Raw genomic sequence first — 24,298 nt, 5'->3', positions numbered from 1 at the left:
GAAATAAATATTTGAATTAAAAATATGGTTTGAGACATGAAGCTTTCATGCTGACATTCAGATTTTGAATTAAAATATTTCATTTTTTTACTATGCTTGAAAATGCATTTTCCTACTGTTTTAAGTGCCGCATATCAGTGATGAAAGTATAAAAGGTCTTTCTCTTTGGTAAAAGTAAGAAATCTTAATAAAAACTAGTATTTATAATGGAGTTACTCAAAAATCATGTTGTAAAACGAGCTAATATCATTTACAGTCGAAATTCAATCTGACCCCTTTTTTAAGGAATACAAATAACATCCATAGATTTTTGCTTATTTGTAGTAAAAGTCAGATCAGGAATCGCTAAAACTTTCTACAGACATTTTCCCCACAACCTTTACCAGCTTTATACGTCATAATTTTCAAACAAAATATCGTCGCTGCAAGGAAAGCAAAATCGTATAGAGAGGTGCCAAGATAGTGTTAGAAATGATATTTATAATTAGATAACAATGCTTTAAAAAACATATTTTTTTTATAGAAGATCTTTCAAAAAATTTCATATAGAGTTGTTTGGGGTAAGTGGGGCTCCTTTTTAGAACCGTTCGTTTTTGAAACCATACACGAAAATTTTGAAACAAAACATTTTAAACTGATTATCTTATTTTGTCTTGGACATTATTATTGAACTAAAGTTCATCATTATTTTCTAAAATAATGCTTTAAATATTCTTAACGATTGTAATTTAAAAAAATCACATGGGTGTCTCACTTACCCCATAATAAGAGGTAAGTGGGTCACCCCACATATTATTTTTATTAAAAACAAGCATACTTAAAAAAATAGGTATGGTATGTAAGTTTTTAGTATGATTTTTTTTTTTTTTGCAAACGCATGAATTTACGAGATAGTCATTGTCTTTTAAATCTGAATGACAGAAAATTTTCACACAAAAAACAAAACATTTCATCTATGAAATTTATTGAATGCCTATTCGTACTTATTTGTTTTTAACATATAGAGGTGTGTTCAATGAACGTAATACAGTTGATTAAGGTCGATTTCGGTTCATTAACCTAAACTATAAGCTGAAAAAGAAATTATAAACACTAAAAATGTCTGCATCTGTTTAAAGTGTGCTAAGAAAGAACTATCATCATACTGGACTTCATCCTGAAGAATAATTCAAACATGCTTGCACCAGGCCAATAAAAACTCACCATTTATATTCGTTCTTGCAACAGTACTTTTTTTTATTTGTATCATCAACTTCCAACTATATGGTTTATTTTGATATAAGTTTCACAAATACATAATTACCAGCTTTAGCAGTTCTTGTAGCTGAATTATCAATTCCTACTAACTCACCATAGGTGTCTTGTATTTCACTAATACAAATATTTAATCAGAGTTGCTTTTGATTTTGAAGTGCTTATTATTATAGGGGGACCACTTACCACTTATAGCAAAAACTTACGGGGTAAGTGGGACACATCCTCTTAAACAATTATTAATGATATTTTATAGAAAAATTCTTGTTACTATATGAACTTTAAATTAAACTACAGTCGACTCCCGCTACAACGCGATCCGACTTACGTGAAATGGCTATAACACGAGTTTTTCAGGAACAACGAATTTTAGAGCAAAAGCGAAATTTTCGCTCTCAACACGAAAATATTTGGGAACGAATCGTGATTTCGGCTTAGTTATTAACTACTAAACATTGACTTCGTGAATGTACTAGCATCCTTTCAGCATAATAGCTTTATTAGTGTGTACATATCACACCTTTTCATTTTTCATTTTTTATTATAAATATGAAAATTGATGAAATGTTGAGACACCTAGCCACGCTTTTGAAGACGGAAACAAAAAGCGAAAGTTAGTGACAATTTAAGAAAAGGTGAGCAACTAGAAAATGGGTCAAAAGTAGCTGGGCAATCAGGTATGAGTGAATCTTTCATACGTATAATTAAAAGTCAAGAGAAGGACAATCCGTATAAGTCCAGACCTTAATTTTAATATGAAGCTCGCAGAGTAGTGTTTAAGCAAAATGGAAACAATATGAAATTGGAATCGGCTCTTGTATTGTAGATTATAGAGACCCTGAAAGAGGGGTATTACTATGATTGTAAATATGATGTAAGTAAAACTACTGTATTTAAAAATATATTAGAGTGACGATCAGATTGCGCAGCATAAGTCATCATCTTCAATTTTTATGTTACGTGTAACTTATTGTATCTACTGTATAGTACTCTTACAGTGCAATGCTTTATATTATTACTACATACCGTACGTACCGTACTGTTTTATTTTTATGTCTCTCCCATTGATCATTGATTTTGTGCAGGGTAACCGTATTTCATGCTGAATAATGCAGTTTTTTTTTTTTAATTACGGAAAAAATTCAGCTCTCTTACGTAAGAAACGGTAATATATAGTTAAAAATGGTCTAAAACAATTTAAAAGGTATTTAAAAATGTCCAAAATGATTAGGTATGTATATACCAGCACTTTTCCACAAAGCAAAATTTCGACTTACGCGAGGAGTCTTGGAACACATCCCTTGTGTAAGTCGGGATTCGACTGTATTCGTGAAATATTAATTATCATAAAAATATAATGAAAACTAACCTGGAAATACTTCTTTGAAAAATGTTGCTTGAACTCGCAAAAAAACATTTTCGGAATTTTTTTTTTTTTTTTTGGGGGGGGGGGGGGGGTAAGTGCTATGACTTAGAGAAAAAAAATACGAAACCCAAATACATGCAAAACCAATCACTGTGATTAAATTAACCATGATCAGTGCAAAACTTGGAAACTTTGGGACAGTGGAAACTTTGTTCTTATTGCAGTTTTAGGAGAGTGAGCCACTTCCCCCAACCAACCCTACTTAAACATTGATTTTAATCGTTTTAACTGTTTTTATTATTTAGAAAAAAAATTACACGTAAAAGCAAAGCATTCCATTATCGTCTAAATTTATGTGTATGAAGATTTTTTCCACTCCAAGAAAGAGGAATTTTGGTTAAAATGTTGTAGAACAAAATCTAATTCCTAAAAAACCACTCTGATGTGTACACTCCGTTGGGAATTCGGAATCGCATGCCATCTTTCGGATGGGAAATTAAATGAGAGTCAAAATGGGCACAAATATAAAACAATAAATAAAATCGTAATTTAAAATGCACCAAGAATGTATCTGAAGAAAGAAAAGAAAAAAAAATTAATTTGAATTCTGAAATTTTGAATTCAAATTATGTTTTTCGCAATCACGAACTAAGACAGGACCGTACTCATTGGAGTTATTGTTTCTAGAAACGGCTCCTGCCCCCCCCCCCCCCAAGTCTGCCTCTCCTCCTGGGCGGTTACTTGTGCATAGTTGTGTGTGTGCGTAGACCTGTGTGTATGCACGTAGGTGTGTGTGTGTGTATGTGCGTGAAGTGGTGTATGTGAACGTGCGTGTGTGTAGGACATGGACACCTCCGACCAGGAGAAGCGGATAGCTCAAAACCGGAGCAGCCGCGCCGCCAGCAGAGGACGGTGGGCGGTGGTGCTGCAAAGGCTTCTGGTCCAAGTTGAAAAAAGCACGGACACCAAAAACGGTCAAATGAGAACAGTAAGCAATCGTGATTGCTCAAAAAGTTAAAAGATGTGAAAACAGCAAGAGAAAAATCAAGAGTTGGAAAAAAAAACACCACACACACGCACACATAAATTTGTAAATTTGTGCAAAGAAATTTCAAATTAGTCATCAGCAAACCAAAAAGTATGACAGCGCATTAGTATTTTTTTTTATTTTAATTTTTAGCATTAAATACTGACATTTTAATTATGTTAGAAAGTTGGAACGAACTTCAGTTTACGGGAAAAACAACATTTCATATTAATGCTTGAAAGGACTAATGCCGTCCTGAACTAGTAAATTTATGTCGAACTTTTGCTAAGATTTGAAGTAAAAAATGAAAACAAAAACTGATTTTTAGAACAAATGTTTTCTCTTCTTTCTTTTTTTTTTCTTATCATATCTAAGGCGCAGTGTAGTTTGGATAATATAAGTTTCTTCCTCCCTAAGATTCTCTCATCTAAAAATTGTTTCAAAACACAGGGGAGGGGGAGACAGTTTTTTATGGTGAAGTAATAATATGCGTAATTGTAAAGCTTCTTGCTTCAAAACCATTTTTTTTCAATTAATTCACAAGTGTTGGTCTACACACTGGCATTCCGAAAAGAGCACTGGCCCCTTTGTTGATTATTTTCTATCTCATTGCTCATCATAAAATCAAATTAGGCATTAAAATTAAATTTAACAATTCAAATTCATTTTAGTGTTACACTGTTTTTTCAATTCTTAAAAAAAAAGAATAATTTAATTTGAAGCCAAATGGTACTTTAAATGTTTCCCTAGTATAGCTCAGAAAATATGCTCTTTTTTTTTCTTTTATTTTTTTGTTACTTTCACGTTTAATGAGTGAGGGTTTTTTTTAGTTTAAGCGGACCCCCTCCCCCCCCCCTTCTTAAAAAAGCATGAATAAAATATGCAAATAATATGAACAAAGCGTCGTTTCATGTTTGCGAATGAAAATGGGGCTTCAATGGAAAGGCGCGTGAGTGCAAGCGACGAATAAAAGTGCATTTACTGATTTATTATTTTTTCTATTTCAATACATTTATCATCAATTTTTCTGAAACCTTATTTGCTTTGTTTCCTAAAAAGAATGACTTTTTCCAGGCGTCGAAAAAGAGAGAGAAAAATATGAATTAGAACTTGTTACGGAGGAAAAAAGAAACAGCCGCGAAATTTAGAAATTCCCCGATCCTGCATGAAACGCCACCTGGTGGTGTTTCTTATTTCCGCCTGTGATGAAAAACTACCGTTTTCACATTCACGGTTCTGTGACTGCACAGCTTTCGGTCGCCAATGCTCTCCGCTCTCGCTTTGCAGGATGGGAAATTGCCGGTTTTGTCACCAGGTGCAAAATTTGGTCTTCTAGTTCAAGAAGCCAAGGTCAGTGCGATTTTAGTTTTTATTTTAATTAGGGTAGTTTCTTGAAGACAGTGGAGTGGGAAAGAGGGATAATTTTGTGTAGCAATACGCTTCAATTTCATTGTTTACGAGCGAATATTTTGCTTGAATTAATGAAGAGATTAAATTTATGACTGAAAATGTGTACATAAAAATATATGGACAGCTTTAAATATCATATATATTTTCCTTTATGTATTTAAAAAGTTTTTTTTCTTAAACTTTCCTTTTTGGGTTTTCAAAATATATCTCTACATCAGAACCAATTGATCTTTATTTGCATAAACATCCCCCCCCCCTTCCCTCAGTGGTTCATTTTAAAAAATAAATAATTGCGCAAAATATTGAATGTTATCAGAAACATTACGAGAATGAAAAAACACATAGAATAAATGTTATAATAATAATAATAGTAATTAAAAAAAAAAAAACGAGAAAGGGAGGTCGGGAGGAGTTCTTCGTTTAAACGTAAAAATTTAACGCATTCCTCTATTTATCGTACAATCATTGCACATCATTTGGAAGTTAGCTGATAAAAATAATATTTTCGAAACACCGGATTTCACAGAGCAATTTTCTATGTCATGATACTTTTTTAGATTTGTATCGGTAGTGGTAGGGGATGTAATTTTTTTTTCTGATAAAGAAAAAAAAAGGTAACATGTTTATAAGTAAAAGACTGCATAGCATATAAACTGAATTACAGCAATAACTGAACTATTAACAAAAATCCAAACCTAATTGATTACTTCTCAGGAAGAGCAACACTACGCGAACGTTTCATAAACAAAATGTTAATCACTATTGCCTCTCTAAGAGACTCCACAACAGAGCACAGTTCTGTGTGCATTGTGAGACTGCCTTTACGAGGGGCATTAGGAGCACGTGTCCCAGCCTGTAAAGGGCCCCAAATGTATGAAATATAATAACTTTATATTTCTAATTTAGATACATGTATATATGACATATATCCGACATAATTTTCATCAAGCTTATCAGCAGTCCTAAAAATTAAATTTCAATTTTATTTTATTTCATTTGTTTTCTTTTTTTTTCTTAACTAGGCAAAGTTAAATTTTGAATTTATGTGTGATCCATGTTTTGAAAATGCTTCAGGCTGTTAACATGTTTCTGCCGTATAAATGATTATATTTTTATATTGTGATTTAAACAATACACATTAGCTGGAAATTGCCAACCCCTCGAATGCTTTGGGAGAGGGCACCGGGATCTGTAAACGCTGCCACTGTGTGCAGTACATTTTACAACATCCAAATAAGCGGACGATGATAGGATGATCTCTCTCTCTCTCTGTCTCTGTCGTTGCTGATCTGTATTTTGTTTTCTATCTTATGAATTCCTATTTTATCACATTCATCCCTCGAAAACCAGGGCTGCGGAGTCGGAGAGAAACCAGCAGAATTATACTCCTGGATTTTTTAAATAACGACTCCAACTGTTTTACCTTAAAATAATTTTGATTCGGTCTCTTCAACTCTAGCAGAGCTACTGACCTTTAGGAAGAATTACTAACTCCGACTCTGATTGTGCTGGAATTTTAAAACTTCCGATTCCTTTACCTTATACAATCAGTCCGACTTCACTGCCGTCGGCACATTTTTAGCTCAAATATGATTTTATCTTTGGAAAACTTGATTCCTTTCCAAGCAAAAAGGAAAAAAATATATATACTTACTATTTCTTTAACTCGATGTCTTTTGATGTGTTTTCTTAAATGTAATTAATTTCTTTTTCGATTTTTTTTTTTTTTTTTTTTTTTGAGGGAGATGTTCCTTTTTTCATTAAAATGTTCGTCGATTCATTTTCTTCCTTAATTTTTTCTTTTTTTTTTAAACTTCTTAAAATTTTGTTTTTATTTGATTTTTGAAACAGTAAATAAATAATTCTTGGGTTTTGCCATCGAAAGCTGATGGGTGAGGGGAAGGGGGCAAGTTTTGACATTGCCTCAAGATGAATAAGGTTCGAAGTACATCGTTTCTTAAATGTACCGTTAAGCTCCTTCAGCTCAGAATTAGAGAGTTAATGTGTCAAGCAGGGGACAAAAAGAAGTGAGTTGCAGTCATGTCAGGATTGTTGAAGTTCAGCTGGGATATTGTTGACACTTTTGAAAAGCGGCCAAGAGGTTGGGCACCAGCTTTGCGCCCCTTCTGATTATTAGTTACAATCCTTCTAAAAGTACTTTTTGGATTGCTTAATTTCTGTACTATTCAAGGGATTATTGAACATACACTATAAAGTGACACTAATGATTCCAGTGACACATTTTCATCTGTATCAATTTTCGATGACCATTCCTTGCTGTCCTCTTCACAACCTTTTGAATTCGATTGGATCCATCTAAATCCCTTTTAACGGAATGGAAGACTCGTCGTTCCGTTGAAAAATAACAGCGGAATCTAGATGCAACAAATTCCAATACAACGAAATTTTTGTTTTAGAGAAATCAAATTTCAGTCACGATTTATTTCTCATTATAATAATTAATCTCAATTACCACGCAAATGCCGGTACAACGAACAACATTTGGAGTCCATTTAAGGCCGTTGTAAAAGGATTGTACTGTACAAGGATTTCATTTAAGACAGGAATAGATAAAACTGCTGAAAAGCGTAGTATTATGCAAAGTAAAATGATTTCCTTTTGGTCAATAGAGCGTGGCTTGCACGTGAGACTGAAGTATGGCTTACGAAATTGCCTATCACTAAGTGATAGGAAGTCTTCATAGATGATCGGAAATCTCGTTTAAAGAAATCTATTGACTTACCAGCAAACCATACTATAGTGTAATAATGAAAAAAAAAATCAAATAAGTTTCAATCAAAAGAGTATCATAAAAATAGTTTCTTGACTCAATAATTTTTTACCCTTGTGTCCCCGTTGCCCAAAAAAAAAAAACTTAAAGTCAGCCACAATTTTGAGAAAAAACACCAAATTTAATGGGTTTTGATCAGTAACGAAAGCCGCTTTGTCCCCCACGCTTTGCAGACGGATGTCCTGCCACATGTAGACATTGAAATTGTAGGGAATCTTTCCGCCAAGTCTTAAATTATGACGCTTTTCATAAAATAACAGCCGACTTCAAGAACTTATGTATCGATAACCGGTGCACAAAGGCGAAATTTTTTTGTGGCAAACAAAGTTTCAATATGCTCTTCCGATTTCTACCTATTTTATTGTTTTTCATTATTACATTATTCGTGTGTTTCCCTGTTTTGGAGTAGTCAACTATAAAACAATTTGATGTATTCTAAAGGTCAGATGAACAATTGCCTTCTAATCGACTCGATGGCATTACTTTCTCAACAAATCTTGCATGCATATTATAGATACGAAGAAACGCTATAACCTGATTATGGGAGAGTGTTGTACCTTTGGACACCGCTTACTTCTAAGAATCTAATTTTAGCAGCTATGTTTTTTGTGATCTCTAGTAACCTTCACCACTAAATGGTGCCATAGTAACAATCAGCATCAAAAGAGTCAAATTGATGATTTTGTGAGAGAAAGAAAATTTCATGACTCCAAAGAAAATATTTCTTCATTTGTATTTCATTTTCTGTCTTTGTATTTGTAAAACTAATTAACATAATTTTATTTTGTTTTAAAGGAGAAATACTTTAAATATTTTGGTTAGGAGAAAATAATTATAGTGCATCTAGTAGATTGAACACCATTTTGGTTTTTCTTAAACAACGTGGTAATTGTACCTCGGGGCAACCAAACATATTGTACCTTAGGACACGTCCTAATAAACAACATATGCATATTTAGAAACATGGTAAAATATTCAAATATGATGTAGTCTTTTAACGCATTTAATGTGTGTGTGTTAGATATTAATTCATTATTCATGATTCATTATTCATCATTCATGAATTAATTCATTACCATGAGGAATTTTTTTTTTTTTGGTTCAAAAATGGTTTAAGTAAATGACTGCTCCCTGAATCATGAAGAATATCCGATGGTACAACAGGATGTGTGCCAAGGTGCAATAGGGTGTTGTACCTTATGGCGGTTTGGAACTTTTACTTTAAATGGCTGGCAGTATTTTATTTTCAAACTGTTTGAGTTTTTAAAAATATATTGCAGAGAAGCAAGTTGGGTATTTTATATGCCTTTTAGATTTTAAATTTGATTTGAATAATTGACATTAAAAATTTAAATGTGAAAAGTGTCCCATGGTACAAAATTCTCCCCCATTAATATAAATGAGTGCTTGTAGGAAAACTTACTTTTACACCTCCCCTTCCTCCCCTCTGTTTTATTTGACCCTCTCGTGATCGAAGAAACTGAGATCATTTGCTTCAACATAAGAACTTTAAAGGAATTATATGTCATCTATGAGTAACTCACATATATTCACGTTTCTCAATGAAGAATTCCAATAGCTGAACTAGAAATAATGTCAAAGGTTACGTTCAATGCGATCAAATTATTTTTCTGAACGTGATATCATCGTCATATGGTAACAGCAACAAATAAAAATGGTTGCAATGCACTATTTAATTATTTTTGTTCTCTCATGCGTGATGTTTGCTCTATTTACTTAGATTTAACCCGCCATTAACCAGTTATTTCTCTCACACGAAAATATGTTTCCCCCGCTTTCTCTGCAATTTCAATGCCAAGGAACGCTCAGAACTGCAGGAGCAATTTGTCGGAAAAATATCCATTGGACTCGAGTAAATGCGGTGCTTATTTCTGCCGTTATGATACACACTACTCTGTTGCTATAAATGACCGATCACTTTAGGTTGTATACATTTTGTCAAGTACGTAAAAAAAAAAAAAAAAAAAAAAAAAAAAAAACACACACACACACACTTGACGGTTTGTCCTGAAACTTTACGCGTGTCGAACATATGTAAGGAATGATAATGTTCGATCATGGATTTGTTTTAAAAGTGAAAAGGGGACGAGCAGTAAGTTGCAGGACGTAAAAATAAGATTTAGAATCCCAGTACTATTAAAGATAATATAATAGAGCTCCGTTTATCCGTCCCTCGTTCGTCCAGATCTTCGAATTATGAGGATCAAATTTGTAGATTTAAAATTAAAAAAAAATGTGCACACAGATAATTTAAAAATAAGATTATTAAGGATGTAGCTATAAATACGCCGAACATTCACTATTTATTTTGATTTAAATGAGTATTCTGCATAGATGGTGCAATGAATTAGGGTATAGGGTTGGTTGGGGGAAGTTGGTCACTGGGGTCAGTGGGTCACCTCCCTAAAACTGAAATATGGATATGGTTTTTTTTACTTGTTTACGCTGATCATGTCATATTCCATCACAGTGATTGATTTTGCATACATTTGGGTTTCGGGGGATTTTTTTCTAGGTCATAGCATTTAGCCAAAAAAAAAATCTGATTTTTTATTTTATTTATTTATTTATTTATTTATTTATTTTTTCGAGTTCTAGCAACATTTTTCACAAGTGTTTCCAGGTTAGTTTTTATTATTTTTTTATAATCATTAAACCTTCATACATAGTTTAACTTAAAGTGAGTCAACAAAAAAAGAACTTTTTTTTTGTTGCATGGAGAAAAATACTTGATCTTAGTGTAAAATAATGCGCTGAATTTAAATATGCAAGCAGTTTTTTTTTTCCATCAACCACACATTTTTTTGTAACACTAGACTAAAGTTTGAAAGAAATGCGCATATTTGCATGCATGATTAATACAAAAATGATGATCAAAAATTTAGTTATTGTTCATTTCTTTCTGTATTTCGCGTCAGGGTCCTTCGTGTTACTGCCGTGCTAAGCGCAGATGTGGTGTCAGCAGTAGAGCTCAAAATGAGAAAGTGATCATTAAAGTTTTACAAATCGATTCTTTGATTTTTTGCCTAATTATAAATGTTCAACTCTCGCTGGTCGTTTCGTAAATAACCTATCTAACTTACGCAAGAGCACGTTTTTGTAAAAGTCCTTATTTAAAATTAATAAAAATATTAAACTAATAATTCTTGTCACTTTAAGGGGTATCTGCACAGATACGACAAAAATAACTTAGTAAAACGCACTTAATGTATCATTAAATGATACTGAAAACATCTGCTTTATTTGAATTAAGCTGTCGCTGTATTTCTTTAGTAAAAATCTAACGGAATCTGCCTTCTGAAAAGTTAAATTTTCATAATTTTTTTACATTTAAAACCGTAAACCATAATAATTTTCTGTTCTTTTTATTCAAAGAATGTGTTGATGCTATTATTTATAATGTTTTACTTTATAGATTCATTATTACCGAGCATGAAAATGGGGTTGTTTCCTTCAGTCAAGAGAAGTACTTTTTGTCACTGGAATTGATAGAATAAGCAAAAATAATAACATGCGCCCAGAAAATACTTTCATTTTCCCAACAGTTATTTTTTAATGAATTTTTTAAAACATCTGATTTTTCAAACAAGGCGTGATCTTTATGACGTCACAAATGATGCACTTTGCCGCATCTTTCTTCCGTGATTCCACGTTATGATAATCAAGAAGCGAATTATACATTGCGATCTACGCTTGCTATCAACCCTATCATTTCCAATACTCGTGAGTAAAGATATGAATTAAATATTTTGCTCTGTGAATGGCAACACAAAATGACATTCCATCATTTGTGATATCATCGGCAAGAAAAGTAAACAATAAAAGCGCACCGATTAAGGTAATTTTTTAAAAATATTAAACTTAAACAAATTATTTAAGAAATGATCAGATCCTATGTTTTTAAGCATGTTCTTACAAAAAAAAAAAAATACTTTTAAAATTTTGGAAACGACCCCATTAAATTTTGACAGCAGACGATACTTAAACAAAAGTATAATTGGAAGTGGAATGAATTGAAATGATATATGTATTGATTACTGAAGAATTCTAAACTGCGGCAACCCGGGCCGACTTACGACTGAAAGTGTGTTTTGGAATTTTGAAACTTCTTGTTGAAAAAACTTTGCCTCAATAGCCCTACATGTATCACAAAAATAGTTATCCATATGGAAAAATATTTAGACGTCGAGCAAGAGACCTAAAATTTGTAATTTTCTTCAAAAAAGTGATTTTCTTTATTTATTTCTTTTTTTTTTTAATGTTAGGTAAATTTTAAGTAGTTATCAAGCTGAAAAATATAAACAGTAGAGTCGATAACTTGCGTTAAATAGCAGTTTTTGTTCGCTTGCTATATTTAAGTCTCCCACATAGTACTTAAAATATGGATGTATTCAAATATAAGTTAAATTTTTCATTTTAAATATTTTTTATTATTCATTTGCAAATGTTGATTTGAATATGTTCGCTAATAATTTTTAAACTTGATATTTTATTTAAATGTATTTCTAATTTTTAAAAAGTTAAATTTTAAAAAAAATATATTTTGAAAAAATATATAAATTTTAGGCCTCCCGCTGGATACCTAAATATTCTTAAATTTGGATAAATATTTTTGTGGGAATATAGGGCAACGTTTTATCAACGTGATATTTCGAACTTCCATTTTTTTTTTAAATTCTGCCTAGCACTCAGGGGTTTACACTTTCAGGCGCAAGTTGCCGTTGTTCATGTTATGTGAAACTTTTTTCAATAAGGAATGATATAGGAGGGGAGGGGGCTGTGACTTGATAAACCAATTTTTTTTTCTTGGGACATCCTTTTATAGTATATATACTCTCACCTTTAACGGTTCCCCTAATTCATATTATTGAGATAATTTTGTAAAAAAAATATTTTTTTTTTAAAAAGTATTAAATGTTTTTTTTTTTTTTAATCTATATGAAAATTATATTATCGTACAACAACTTGCATTATCAAAGATAGACCGGATTTTAACACACAAGGATGGGGTGAGGAGAGAAAAAAATAGCATCGGAATTTAAATTTTATTTTTAAAAAAAATTGTCACTTTTTGCTGCAAATTTCAATTAAAACTTCCTGAAAAGTTAAAGAAATTCAATTTTTCATTTTTTTCCGAATTGAAGCGGTTTATTCTTCCGAAATAAACCGCTTCGAAAAAAAAAGTTTTTTTCGTCTTTTTTAAGGATTTTTCCGGTGTTTTTCTGACAGTTTTCATCTCTATAATCGACCTAAATCAACTAATTTTAGTACTATGTAACAATACACTGCTACATTGTTAAATATTGCTGCTATACTAAGGTATAAAAGTTGCATCTACATAATTACTAAAGGAAAAAAGGGTAACAAACTGCTCAGATACCACTTTAAAGGTTAGTTAGTATTTATCACTTACGTTCAACTTGCTTTAGAAAACTACGCAAAATATGCAGATGCCACTTTTTTGCTATAGCTTTTTTAAATATTTGTCTTTCACAAATCACCAAAGAACTTGAGATTTAGGTAAACCAAATTACTAATGACAGCCCGGTGACAATAACTCAATTTTGACAAATTGTGCAGATACCACATCTGTGCTTAGCACGACAGCTTAAGTGTCTAGCATTAATCAGCAAAGATTTATTCACTTTGCCAATGGGGGGTCCTTTAAAGATAAGTTTATTTAGCTTTACACTAATAAAATACATAGAAATTCCGTTTTTAAATGTTCAAATTCAACACCAGTGTTATAAAGTCTCTACAAAGTACACTGTATTTTAAAATTCCCTCAAAAAACGGAAAATGTACTGGCAGCAGAGTTGCCGACAATTTTCCGTTTTTTACAGAAGTGCTGTTTTCCGTTTTTATCACGGATGCTTTCCGTTTTTCCATACTGACACTTTCCGTTTTTATCACGAACACTTTCCGTTTTAAAACTGCTATTTTCCTTTCTCAATCGGAATATTTTCCGTTTTATGAACTGATGTTTTCAGTTTATAACATAGATATTTTCCGTTTCATGAACTGAAGTTTCCAGTTTATAATATAAATATTTTGCGTTTTATGAACTGATGTTTTCAGTTTATAACATAAATATTTTCTGTTTTATGCACGCATATTTTCAGTTTAAAAAACTATTATTTTGAAAATATAGCTGGGCAATTAAAGCATAATGAACTAATATTTGCAGATTTTAAAAGCCCATATATTTTTTCTTTCTTTTTGAAAAACAGCAAAAAAAAAAAAAAAGAAAAGAAAAGAAAAAAAAATAAACGTAGTTTTATTAGAGCATTTGCATGAATTTCTTCATTAACTTCCAAAAATTTGTGAAACTTCCTAAAAGTGAGGAAACACATTTTTACTATGCAGAAACTATCTTTCTCTTTTGAAGGTATAGAGGGAAGATATAACAGCGATCTGGGAATGTATTTGCTTTGCATTTATTGTATTGAAATCTTTTATCAACAAACAATTGCAAAACATATGAAATAAACGCAAATCATACCAACTGTTTTTTTTTTCTTTTTTAAATCAGTCTTCACAAAAATACTCTCCTCCCCCCCCCGGCAAAAGAAAAAGTTCCTGTAATTAACTGTGCGACGTTTTATTTAACAATAACTGCCATAAAATTTAACTTTATCAAAATTATTGAAACTTATCAATTGTACATAGTTAACATTGTTTTCAATAAAACAAAACATTTATTACAAGTACAAAATCATTTATTGCAGATCTTGTGCTACACAATTTTTAAAATTATTTACTTGTGCCATTGTTGAATTAATAGTTTGCTTTGCTGTCATCATCAGTACCATTGTTATTTCCGCACTCATACATAGAGATCAAATAAGATTCATAGGTACAACTGGGCCATCTTTCGACGATTCCAATTTTTCACAATTAATGTCACAAACCTAAATTACAAGAATAAAAATATCAATGCATTATATCAAAAATATTTAACACATGAACTTTTTATTGAGTAAATTACCAAGTGTCATGTCATAAACATGCAGATGAAAACATCAATTACCTACGGTAAGATATTTGACTACAATTTTTCTTGACAACGAGGTAATACGCTGATGGCAAGCGAAAAAAGTAGTCAACAGCACTGTCGAAATTTGGAGAGAAATTAGGCATCTTACTTCAGAAACAGTTCATTTGTAAAAACCAATGCATATTTTTTTTGCAACAGTATTTAAATTAATATTTTCAATTTTAAAGACAGTGTGGAGTAGTAGATATGTTAGAATTGAACGTGCCAGCCAATAGCTCAAAAACAATTCTCGATCTCTTATAATTCTCGGCTAGCTATAGTTTGGGGTGAACCTAACCTGGCAGCCAAGTAATGCTGAGCTTCGGGTATGCTTAGCTTTCACAATGCTTCCAGGTTAGGTTTGCCCTAACTATACTAAGTGCAACATTTTATTTGCTAACTCAATTTTTGCTCTAAACCTCATTACTTGACTCTCCAGAAACAAAACAAAACTTATCCATGAAAAAATAATATTTGAGCAGGTTATAAGAATTATTTCGAGCATATTATTCAATAACTTCAAAACAATTGTCATGAAAGGAATCATGAATTGCTGAATCACAATAAATATCACGGAGTTATACCTGGATGTTTTTCTACCATATTCTCCCCCCCCCCTCAAAAAAACCTTATTTTTTTATGTTTATAATTTGTCCTTGTACTGTGTTTTCAGTCTCCTTTTGCATTTATGTGGAAGGATGCAATAATGCACAATTCCACAAAATCGTATAAAATTGCATCTGGTGTGGAAATAATTTTAACTACGAGAAGACAATTTTTTCAATGTATATGTTATAGTTGAACTCAAGTCAACAAGAGCTAAGGTTAGTCCTTCTTAGTTTGATCGCCTTAACCCCTCCCCACATAAAACTGTAAAAATTATATTATTCCGATTCTGACTTAATATACACCTGAAAAACTTTTCATGGAAACTTTTTTTTCATAAAAAATTTATTTTAAAAAAGTAAAATATTGTTAGGCTTTATTTCTCAGGGCCAATTGGGTTTTTAAACTTAAAGTATATCCTTCCGCAAGTGGAAAGACTTCTGTTTAACATCAGTTACTCTTTAATTTATCATTGAATTTGGTTTACAGACATTCTGCATTTTAGAACAAATTGTGAAGTTTGTTGGGTTAGGATAGGCTGTCTGCTTTATTAGTTTTATTTGCTAAAGCAGCTATGTCGTTAAAATTAGATTACACTGCAATAATTAAAAATTACTTTTGTTAGACTTAAAGCAGAAAATTTTCATGCGTGTAAATTTTGTCGTCATAATTCAAGTAATCTAGTAACTGATAAACAACCAGCCATTTGTGCTGAGTAGGGCAATGTGGGGTAAAGTGAAATAGTTAAGATAACTGAGCTTTTTTAAAATGAAAAAAATTAGAAATTTATTTTGAAAATTATAGTAAGTAAAGAAAGAACATTCTATTTAAAATAAAACTAACATTGAAACTGTATTTTTTAATTTTGGCAGTAAATTTGCAGTTTCAAAAAAAAAAAGTGGAAATTTTCAACTTTTTTTTTTTTTTTTTTCATGGAGCAAAGTGAAAAATGAAATATTTTATTCAATTACTAGTGGTATTCGCACGGCTTTCCCCGTAATAGAAAAATTAAAAGGTCTTTTGGTTCGCCTGTTATATTTACAAATAATGTATAATGAATTTTCTTGCCAATTGGCTTGTACCCACGTTACGGTTCCACGTTATGATAATTTCGTATCTCGCCAATTGTAGAGGGATTATCTGATCAACTTTGTTCATCAATATATTTTTTGCAAAAAGGTTTTTAAAAACAATTGCATTTACTACAAGTTTTGGGAAAAGTGAAAGTTGTTCGTTCGCTTATGATACTTCTTTACAGACAACCCCGCTTTTAAATGTTCGGGAAGAGATGATTTTTTAATTTGCCGAACAATACTCTGAATTTTACCGAATGATAAAATACGAGCATGAGGCACAAACGTGCATCTAATGAGAAGAGACATTAAACATCACTATTTCAAATTTTCAAACAGTTTTGCAGTGAAGTGTCCAAATTTACAGAATCATCAGAAAAAATTGTCGACGTAGAACACTGTTGGTAGTTCACAGTGACCTCCCATCAGAGTGCCGCTTCCAGTGGCGCTTTGAAACAATACAGATATTACAACGGCAATGATCGTAGACCGATGTTCGTACATTGGCACTTCGATTTGCAGTCAGTGCGGAACCAATGCATTAGTTAAGAGAAAAATTAGAAACCGATTTAACAATGCAGGATTTACACTGGGTTTTGGCGATGTATCAATCCAACGTCCTGCCCTAATGCATATGTAAAACAACATGTTTTATACTTACAATTTGCGTATTCGCGGTGAACTTCCCTTTTCTGTTCAAGGAGTTCTGTTCACTCAGTTGCACAATTGAACCCGCATTCCATCAATAAATTCTCCGGCTCACTTTGGAAGGTTCCAGTGCTGAGAGGGTTCAAAGTGGACAGCATCTGGAATGTTAAATAAAGTGTTTAGAATAATATGATTCAAATTTCTCAAAATAATGCTTTTTTTAATGATTGATACATATTTTTTATATTCATTTCTCTAAAAAATTATATATTATATTCATCAATGTAGATAACAAGCATTTAAAAGTTTGAAAGAGAGGGGGGGGGGGGATCAATATTTAAAATTGTTTTCTTGAAAACCCAAGTAGTTAACTAAAACTAGATGTTTCAACTTGTTAATTGAAATCTAATCAATTGCAAGAAGCAAGTTTATACATAGTTGTTATTCATGGAAATTAAAATAAATTAATTTAAAAAAATAAAAAAAGAACAGTAGTATTTTAAGTAATAAGCAATATTTTTACATTAACCTTACATATAGGCAGAAAATATTCTTCATTAACAATAAAACAATCAAGACTCAATGGTGTCCCATCTAACAATTACTTAGTTATTCGAGACAATTTTGTAAAATATCCCCTTAGCAAACAAAAGTTTTTAATATTATTAGAAGCTTTTTAATTTTAAAAACTTGTCAAGATGTTTAAAAGTTTAAACAAAGGTCTGTGGGAAATTAAATGTTCAAACTAGATAAAAACTTAATTTTAAGCAGCAATCATCGTTACAGAATTCAAAAAGTAATTATTTGTAGTAAAAATGTAAACACTCACGAGCAATCAATCCCGGATGAGAAGATACCAAAAACTTCGTCTTCGGCGATAATGATTTCTGACCGGTACGGCATCCGCCATTGCTGCAAGATCAAAAAAAACCGTAGCCTACGAAACAACGCTCTAAGCGTTTCAGTTAAAATCGGTAATCACTACTTTTGAACAAAACAATTAGATGTTGATGGAGAAGAGGAAAAAGTTCGAAAAATGTTCAGTATACAGCTATTTCCATGCACGAAATAAACAACGTGCTTCGCCGCCATTACTCATTTGTTGTCATTAGTCAATACTAAAAAAAATCTTCTACGCTGGAGATATTCCGTTTTTTCACGGATAAAGGCTCCCTCTAACGATCACATACGGAGATGTTCTGTTAGTGAGCTAAAGTAAAAGAAAATTTTCAGTAATTCCATGAAAAGTTCCGTTTTCAATCCAGAACGGAACTTTTCCATTTATAAGGGGAAATTGTACAGTAAATTTACGGAAAAGCATTAGTAAATTAAATGAAGCAATTTTACAGTGTATTCAAAGGCCTAATTTAATATAAACAGCCTAAAAAAAAACAGGTTCGTTCTTTTGTTATTCTTGAAAAGGCAATTTTGACCAAAAGTCACTTTTTCTCAAAGTGACTTTTAGTCATTGAACAGTCCTATTTTTTAAGATGAAAGAACTTTTTGGATTGTTAATCTACGTGAGTTAAAACTAAAGTTATAAGCATTTGAATACTAAGTGTCTGCAGTGTAACACGTGTTAAGTCTAATCTCTACTTACGTTTTGCAAAGAATGCAATTTTCGTTCGATACTGTTTACAGAAAACATGATTTTGCGAATTCTTTTCAATATTGAAGCATGGAATTTTTCATGCCTGTCTTGTAATTACTTGTGAGCGTAATAGAAAGTAGACTATATAAATGATAAAATATTTTTTTGATTTACTGCCTTTTTACCAAAAAAGGGAATTTTAGAGAAATTTCTAGATAAATTCACGTAATTTGTCATCAATCTTAAAATACTTGAAATATTTCTTTACCTGCGGTATGTTTCATTTGTATCATTTATAGATGTAAAATAACCTAAGCAAGTTGTATGTAATTAGCTTTTTTTTAATACAGTGTTTCTCCTAACTGGTAATGTTCTGTTATTTTTTAAAGAAAAATCACCCATCAAAGAAAAAAAAGAAAAAGGAGTAACATTATGACTTATTCTTAAGCAAAATACATGTTTTAAGATCCTTCTCTTTCTAAAAAATCATTAATGTTATTTAATAATGAGGTTTAAAAAAAAACTGCTCCGAGCCTAGTCGGGTTCCTTAATATTAAAATACCAACATATACATTATAGAGTCAATACTATTACATTATACTGAGGCATTTTCCTTAGAGTAAAAATCTATAATTTCTTTATGCTTGCATTCAATTTTAAAAACACAAAAAACGATCAAATTCAGGTAGCGTATATCACGAAAATAGGTGTCATTAAGACTTACCACCATGTTACCACTGCAGTAGTAACAACTTAAAACCTATGATTACGCAAGAACTGTGGGTGATGGAAAACTTCTGAATGGATATTTGAAATCGGCGTTGAAAATTGCCCTAGAATCACTATAAATGTTTCATGTAACAAAATCTTCGTTTACCAGTGTTATTATTAATAAGTGTTTAAGAGGAGGGATCCCACTTACCCCGTAAATTTTTGCTATAAGGGGTAAGTGAGTCCCTCACTAGGGGGTTCGTGGGTACCCCCATAACCGTAATGGTGAGGGTTTTAAAATAAAAAGCAGCTCTCTCTCTCTGATCTCCTTTCAAAAAATGCTACAGGTGAAACAAAGAACATTCACAGATTGACGTGTTTCTAAAAGAAAACTTTTTTTTTACATCTTCTTTTGGCATTATTTAGCTGGATGCTTTCTAAATCGATTTGTAGCATGATAGTATTCACCAAGAAGTATCTAATTATGGAATTAAAATTTAAAAAAGAAACTTTTAAAAGACCATCAATTAATCAGGTTTTGAAACTAAACCACTGATATCAGTGGGATATTTTTTTTATTGTTCAGTAGGTGTTTGTTTGTACAGTCGAGCCCGCTTAATGGAATATCGGTTAAAAGAATATCCCGCTTAATGGAATAATTTTTCAATGTAACTGACCGATGTAATCTCTGATTTTGATCCCGGATAAAAAATATCCCGCTTATTAGAATAATTTTTCGTGGCAAAATAGCTGTTCTATTAAGCGAGCTCGACTGTATTACAATAGCACAAATACTCAGGTAGTATAATCTTATTCAAAGCATATTTCTTAAGGTTTTCGTACATAACATTTTCTGACAACATGCAATGTTTTCAGCAAAAATGTAATGTTATTTTCGGCAAACTTGATAAATTGATGCGCTTAAAATAAAAAAGGATTTTAAACAATGGTGAGTAAAAGCCGGTGTTGAAGTGCTCGATTACTTCACGAAATATTTGTGGTGGTTATAAGCACCCATGCCACAAGAGGGAAAATGAAAAGTTGGATAGAAGAAACGAATACCTAAATTTATTCATCCGATTTCTTAAATAGTAGAACGGAACTATTTTCTTATGAAGCCGAGTTTAGGATCTGAGTAGAAATTTCACCGTTTATAGAAACTGGTAAAATATTAATAATAAAAAAGATCTTTTTTTTTTGTGCATTGGATATGGAAAATATTTCTCTCAAAACTAAATAAATAAATCAGAGTAGAATATTTGTACTTCTGAAATGCAAACTTTTCCTTCTAATTTGGCACGATCATATCTAACTTTGAAACATAGTTTTACTTTTTGTGTGGAATTTTTAACACTCGATCATTATATTAGAAAAAGCGCATATGATAGTATGAATGATATTACACTTTGCACCAAATTTCAATTAAATAGGAAAAAAAAGGCATCAGTAGCAAATTTTGAAATTTCGCTCTCCACCCTCATTTAAGATCCGTACTAATTCAAAAAAAAGAAAAGAAAAGAAAACCACTGTTTTTTTTAAACCAAACATGATTAAACTGCGCTTGCGCAAGTTTTATTAACGTTTACTTAAACAACTTTCAAGGTAAATGTAGCGAACTACTGTTGTAAGCCAATCCTATTGACATTGTGAGTTTAGAAAGTTATCGGGGGTTTGCCTGTTTTTAACAGCAGTAAAAATTTGACTCATTATAAAATGGTATTTAACTGGAATTATACAATATTTGCATGTTATTATTATGATTTTCGTTTATTTTGGCGGGTTTGAACCTGCGCATTTGGGCGTAAGAGCCGTACTCCTAACAAAAACTTTACTCTGTCGGTGGTATTTTACTTATTTGATTATTTGACGGGTTTTTTTTTTTTTTTGTTTATATATTTGTTTGGTGATAAACTAACGCTGTGAAAAATTCTGCGTAGTAAAATTCAGAATTTCTTCACCCATTATGTAGTGAACTTTATTAGCAGTGCCACATCAAAGTTATAATTTTTAAAAATGAGCTAAAAAAAATAAAACAGGAATATAGTTAGCAACTTCAAAGTTCTACAAATAAAGTTCAAAATATTTCCAGAAATATTTATCAGCAAATTTAGTCGAAGAATGCATACCAAATTTTAGTTTGAAAATGGAAAAAAAAATGTTATAAAGTTCGCGTTTTGGATAGAGAATTGTATGACTACACATTATGGTTCGCTTTACGTCATAGAGCTGACAGATTAAGCTTCAACCAACACAATATTCTCTTTGTGTTTACTCGGAACACATCGTGAATGGTAGATTGGACGAAAGGAATCGATTAATCCCAAATAATAGAAACAGCTTTACTGTCCAAGTTTCGCTTTGGATTTATGCCAAAATATTGTTAGTCTAACAGAAAATGTGTTTTGCTGTTATGTGGTCAGAAACATAGTTTTAAGGTTAAGAAACACATAGTAATTTCTAACATACATATGCATGATATTTTGTTTAGAATAGTGTTTTAATACATTTTTATATGTTGCATCAGTTTTGTCTTATTTGCAGCTGAATTATTGATGGAAATTTTCGCAATATATCGTTCAGTTCCACTAAGATTTGAATGCATGCAAATGTTTAAACTTTTAATATAAATGTTTAAACCTATAATAACTTTTGAGGGAATAACCCGCTTCGAAAAAAAACTTTGTTTATTTATTTTTGTCATAAAGATGTTGGCCAAGAGATCACATTTTCACATTTCATTTTTCTATTTGAATGTTTTTGTTTAGTAAGGAAATTATTCAAATAACCTGATTATCAGCATCTACAAAGACATTTAAGGCATATTTAAAGAACTTGAACTATAAAGCTGCTTTGTTTCTAAAAAAAAGTTCATAAAAGGATTTTTTTAATTGGATGTTTGAAAAATGCTTTTTGAATAATTCAAAAATGTTAACATTTGCTTCCAAGAGAGAAATTTCAACTTCTTTACATAAAAAACAAGGAAACAAAAAAATTACTTTTATTCTCTTAAAAATGTGTAAAAAGGGATATTCAGAAATATTTTTAGCTTCTTGTGAACAGAAATAGATAATAAATTATTGATCGAAACATAAATGCCAGTAGAATTAACGTTGGTGCATATTAGAGATTATTTAAATGAATCAGTTAAAACAATTATGTTTTTACTGTCGCACAAATGAATTTCTAGGCAAAAGTTTTCTATGACTGCGTAGCAAATCTATGCTACGTTTTCAAAATATTGAACTTCGTACTAGATTTTCTCACCAAATTACAATCTGAAATAATACAGTATTTTTTTTTTCATTCAACATTTACAAAATTTACAGTTTTGGCCTTTTTTAGGCTTTTTTTCAGAAAAATCAGAGAAAGAAGAAAAAAGCATGAAAGAAGGCTTAATGCATCTTAAAAATATCGCGAAAAACAAAAAAGAAGTCAAAAATAAATAAAATAATTAAGTAAATATCGAAAAGTTAAAAATTGGAAAGTAGAGTATCTTAAACAGGGGCTACTTGGACCAGAAATTTCATTTTTTGCGAGTTTAACACTGATTTTTTAATTTAAACTATGATATGCACTGATAACATTGTTTTTACTACTTTTCAGACGTTCAGCTACCACCTTTGGCCTTTTTTTATAAAACAATTTTAACTCTTTATATATTTTTTCTATTTTTAAAAATTGGATTAAAGTGGCCCCGCACTGGGGCTACTTTACGCGCTGCAAACCCATAAGAAAAAGATGTAAAACAGGTGGTAGTATCAAGAAGGACCAATGATTTTGAAAGAAAACTCAAAACGTACATTCTAGTGAGCAAACCATTTATATAAATTGCAAATTATTTATATAAATTAATATAAAATCAACCTATGCATAAAATGATACTTTTGAGCAATCAAAATTTATTAAATATAAATATAATTTAACTGCAGTAAAAAATAATTGAAATGCTCTTTATTTAAAAATTAGAAGGAATGAAAATTCCTCTCTTTAATGGCTTGGGTGGATTTATTTTCTCTGATATTATTTAATACCTGCTCTTCTCCTCGCTACTAAATACTGCAGGATGCCCAGACTAGTTTTGTGAACGATCTTTTAATTTCCTTTTTAGAGTTGATATGCTTAAGTCAAAATGGGCTGATGCTTTTCTCTAATATATTTCTCTGGAATTAATTGAATCTGGACACAATTGTAATTTTTCCTAATCATAACGCGCATCATTTCCTACTTCAAGGGGTTCTGTTTTACTTTTGGACCCTTTTTATCCCCAGGTCTGCAAATAAACGATATAAATAGTCACTAACCTCTTTATTTTAAAAGATTACAAAACTTACTTAACATAATTTAGTGATGAAATGTGGTCTGGGGCTGCTTGAACGCTGGGTTCAAATAGCCCCATTTTATGGCAACCAGTACACTTTTACTAATTTATATTAGTTACTGTGTTTACTATATAGCTGTAATCTTAAAACACTGTTATTTCTTTAAATATAATGCAAACATAAAATTATCTTTACCTTGATAATAGCAAATGTTTCCATGAACTTACATGCTAAATTTTGCGAACGCTAAAAACAACTGTTAAGACAATTTGTAATCATAACCTCAATCGGAAAAGGCGGGAATAGCAGAAACTTTGTTTCGTGCACCAGCCTCGGTCTAGTACTGCTACCCAGGGCTGTGGAGTCGGAGTTGGAGTCGGACTGATTTTGAGGTAAAGGAGTCAGAGTCGGAGTCGTTGGAAAGCATACAAACTCCGACTTCGGA

General features: G+C 31.4%; 1 protein-coding gene across 1 annotated transcript in view; it reads left to right on the top strand.

The window, feature by feature from the left end:
* Positions 1-4,873: 4,873 nt before the first annotated feature.
* Positions 4,874-24,298, top strand: part of LOC129234164 (G-protein coupled receptor dmsr-1-like) — a 276,073-nt gene continuing 256,648 nt past the window's right edge. Inside the window, exon 1 of the transcript XR_008581530.1 lies at positions 4,874-4,997. The gene's annotated coding sequence lies outside the window, so the exon portion shown is untranslated. The remainder of the gene's footprint in view (positions 4,998-24,298) is intronic.

The sequence above is a fragment of the Uloborus diversus genome, chromosome 1, assembly GCF_026930045.1.
Source record: "Uloborus diversus isolate 005 chromosome 1, Udiv.v.3.1, whole genome shotgun sequence".
In the NCBI taxonomy this organism is placed as follows: Eukaryota; Metazoa; Arthropoda; class Arachnida; order Araneae; family Uloboridae; genus Uloborus; species Uloborus diversus.
Note: the sequence above shows the minus strand (reverse complement) of the source record. Positions and strands in the feature narration are given on the sequence as shown.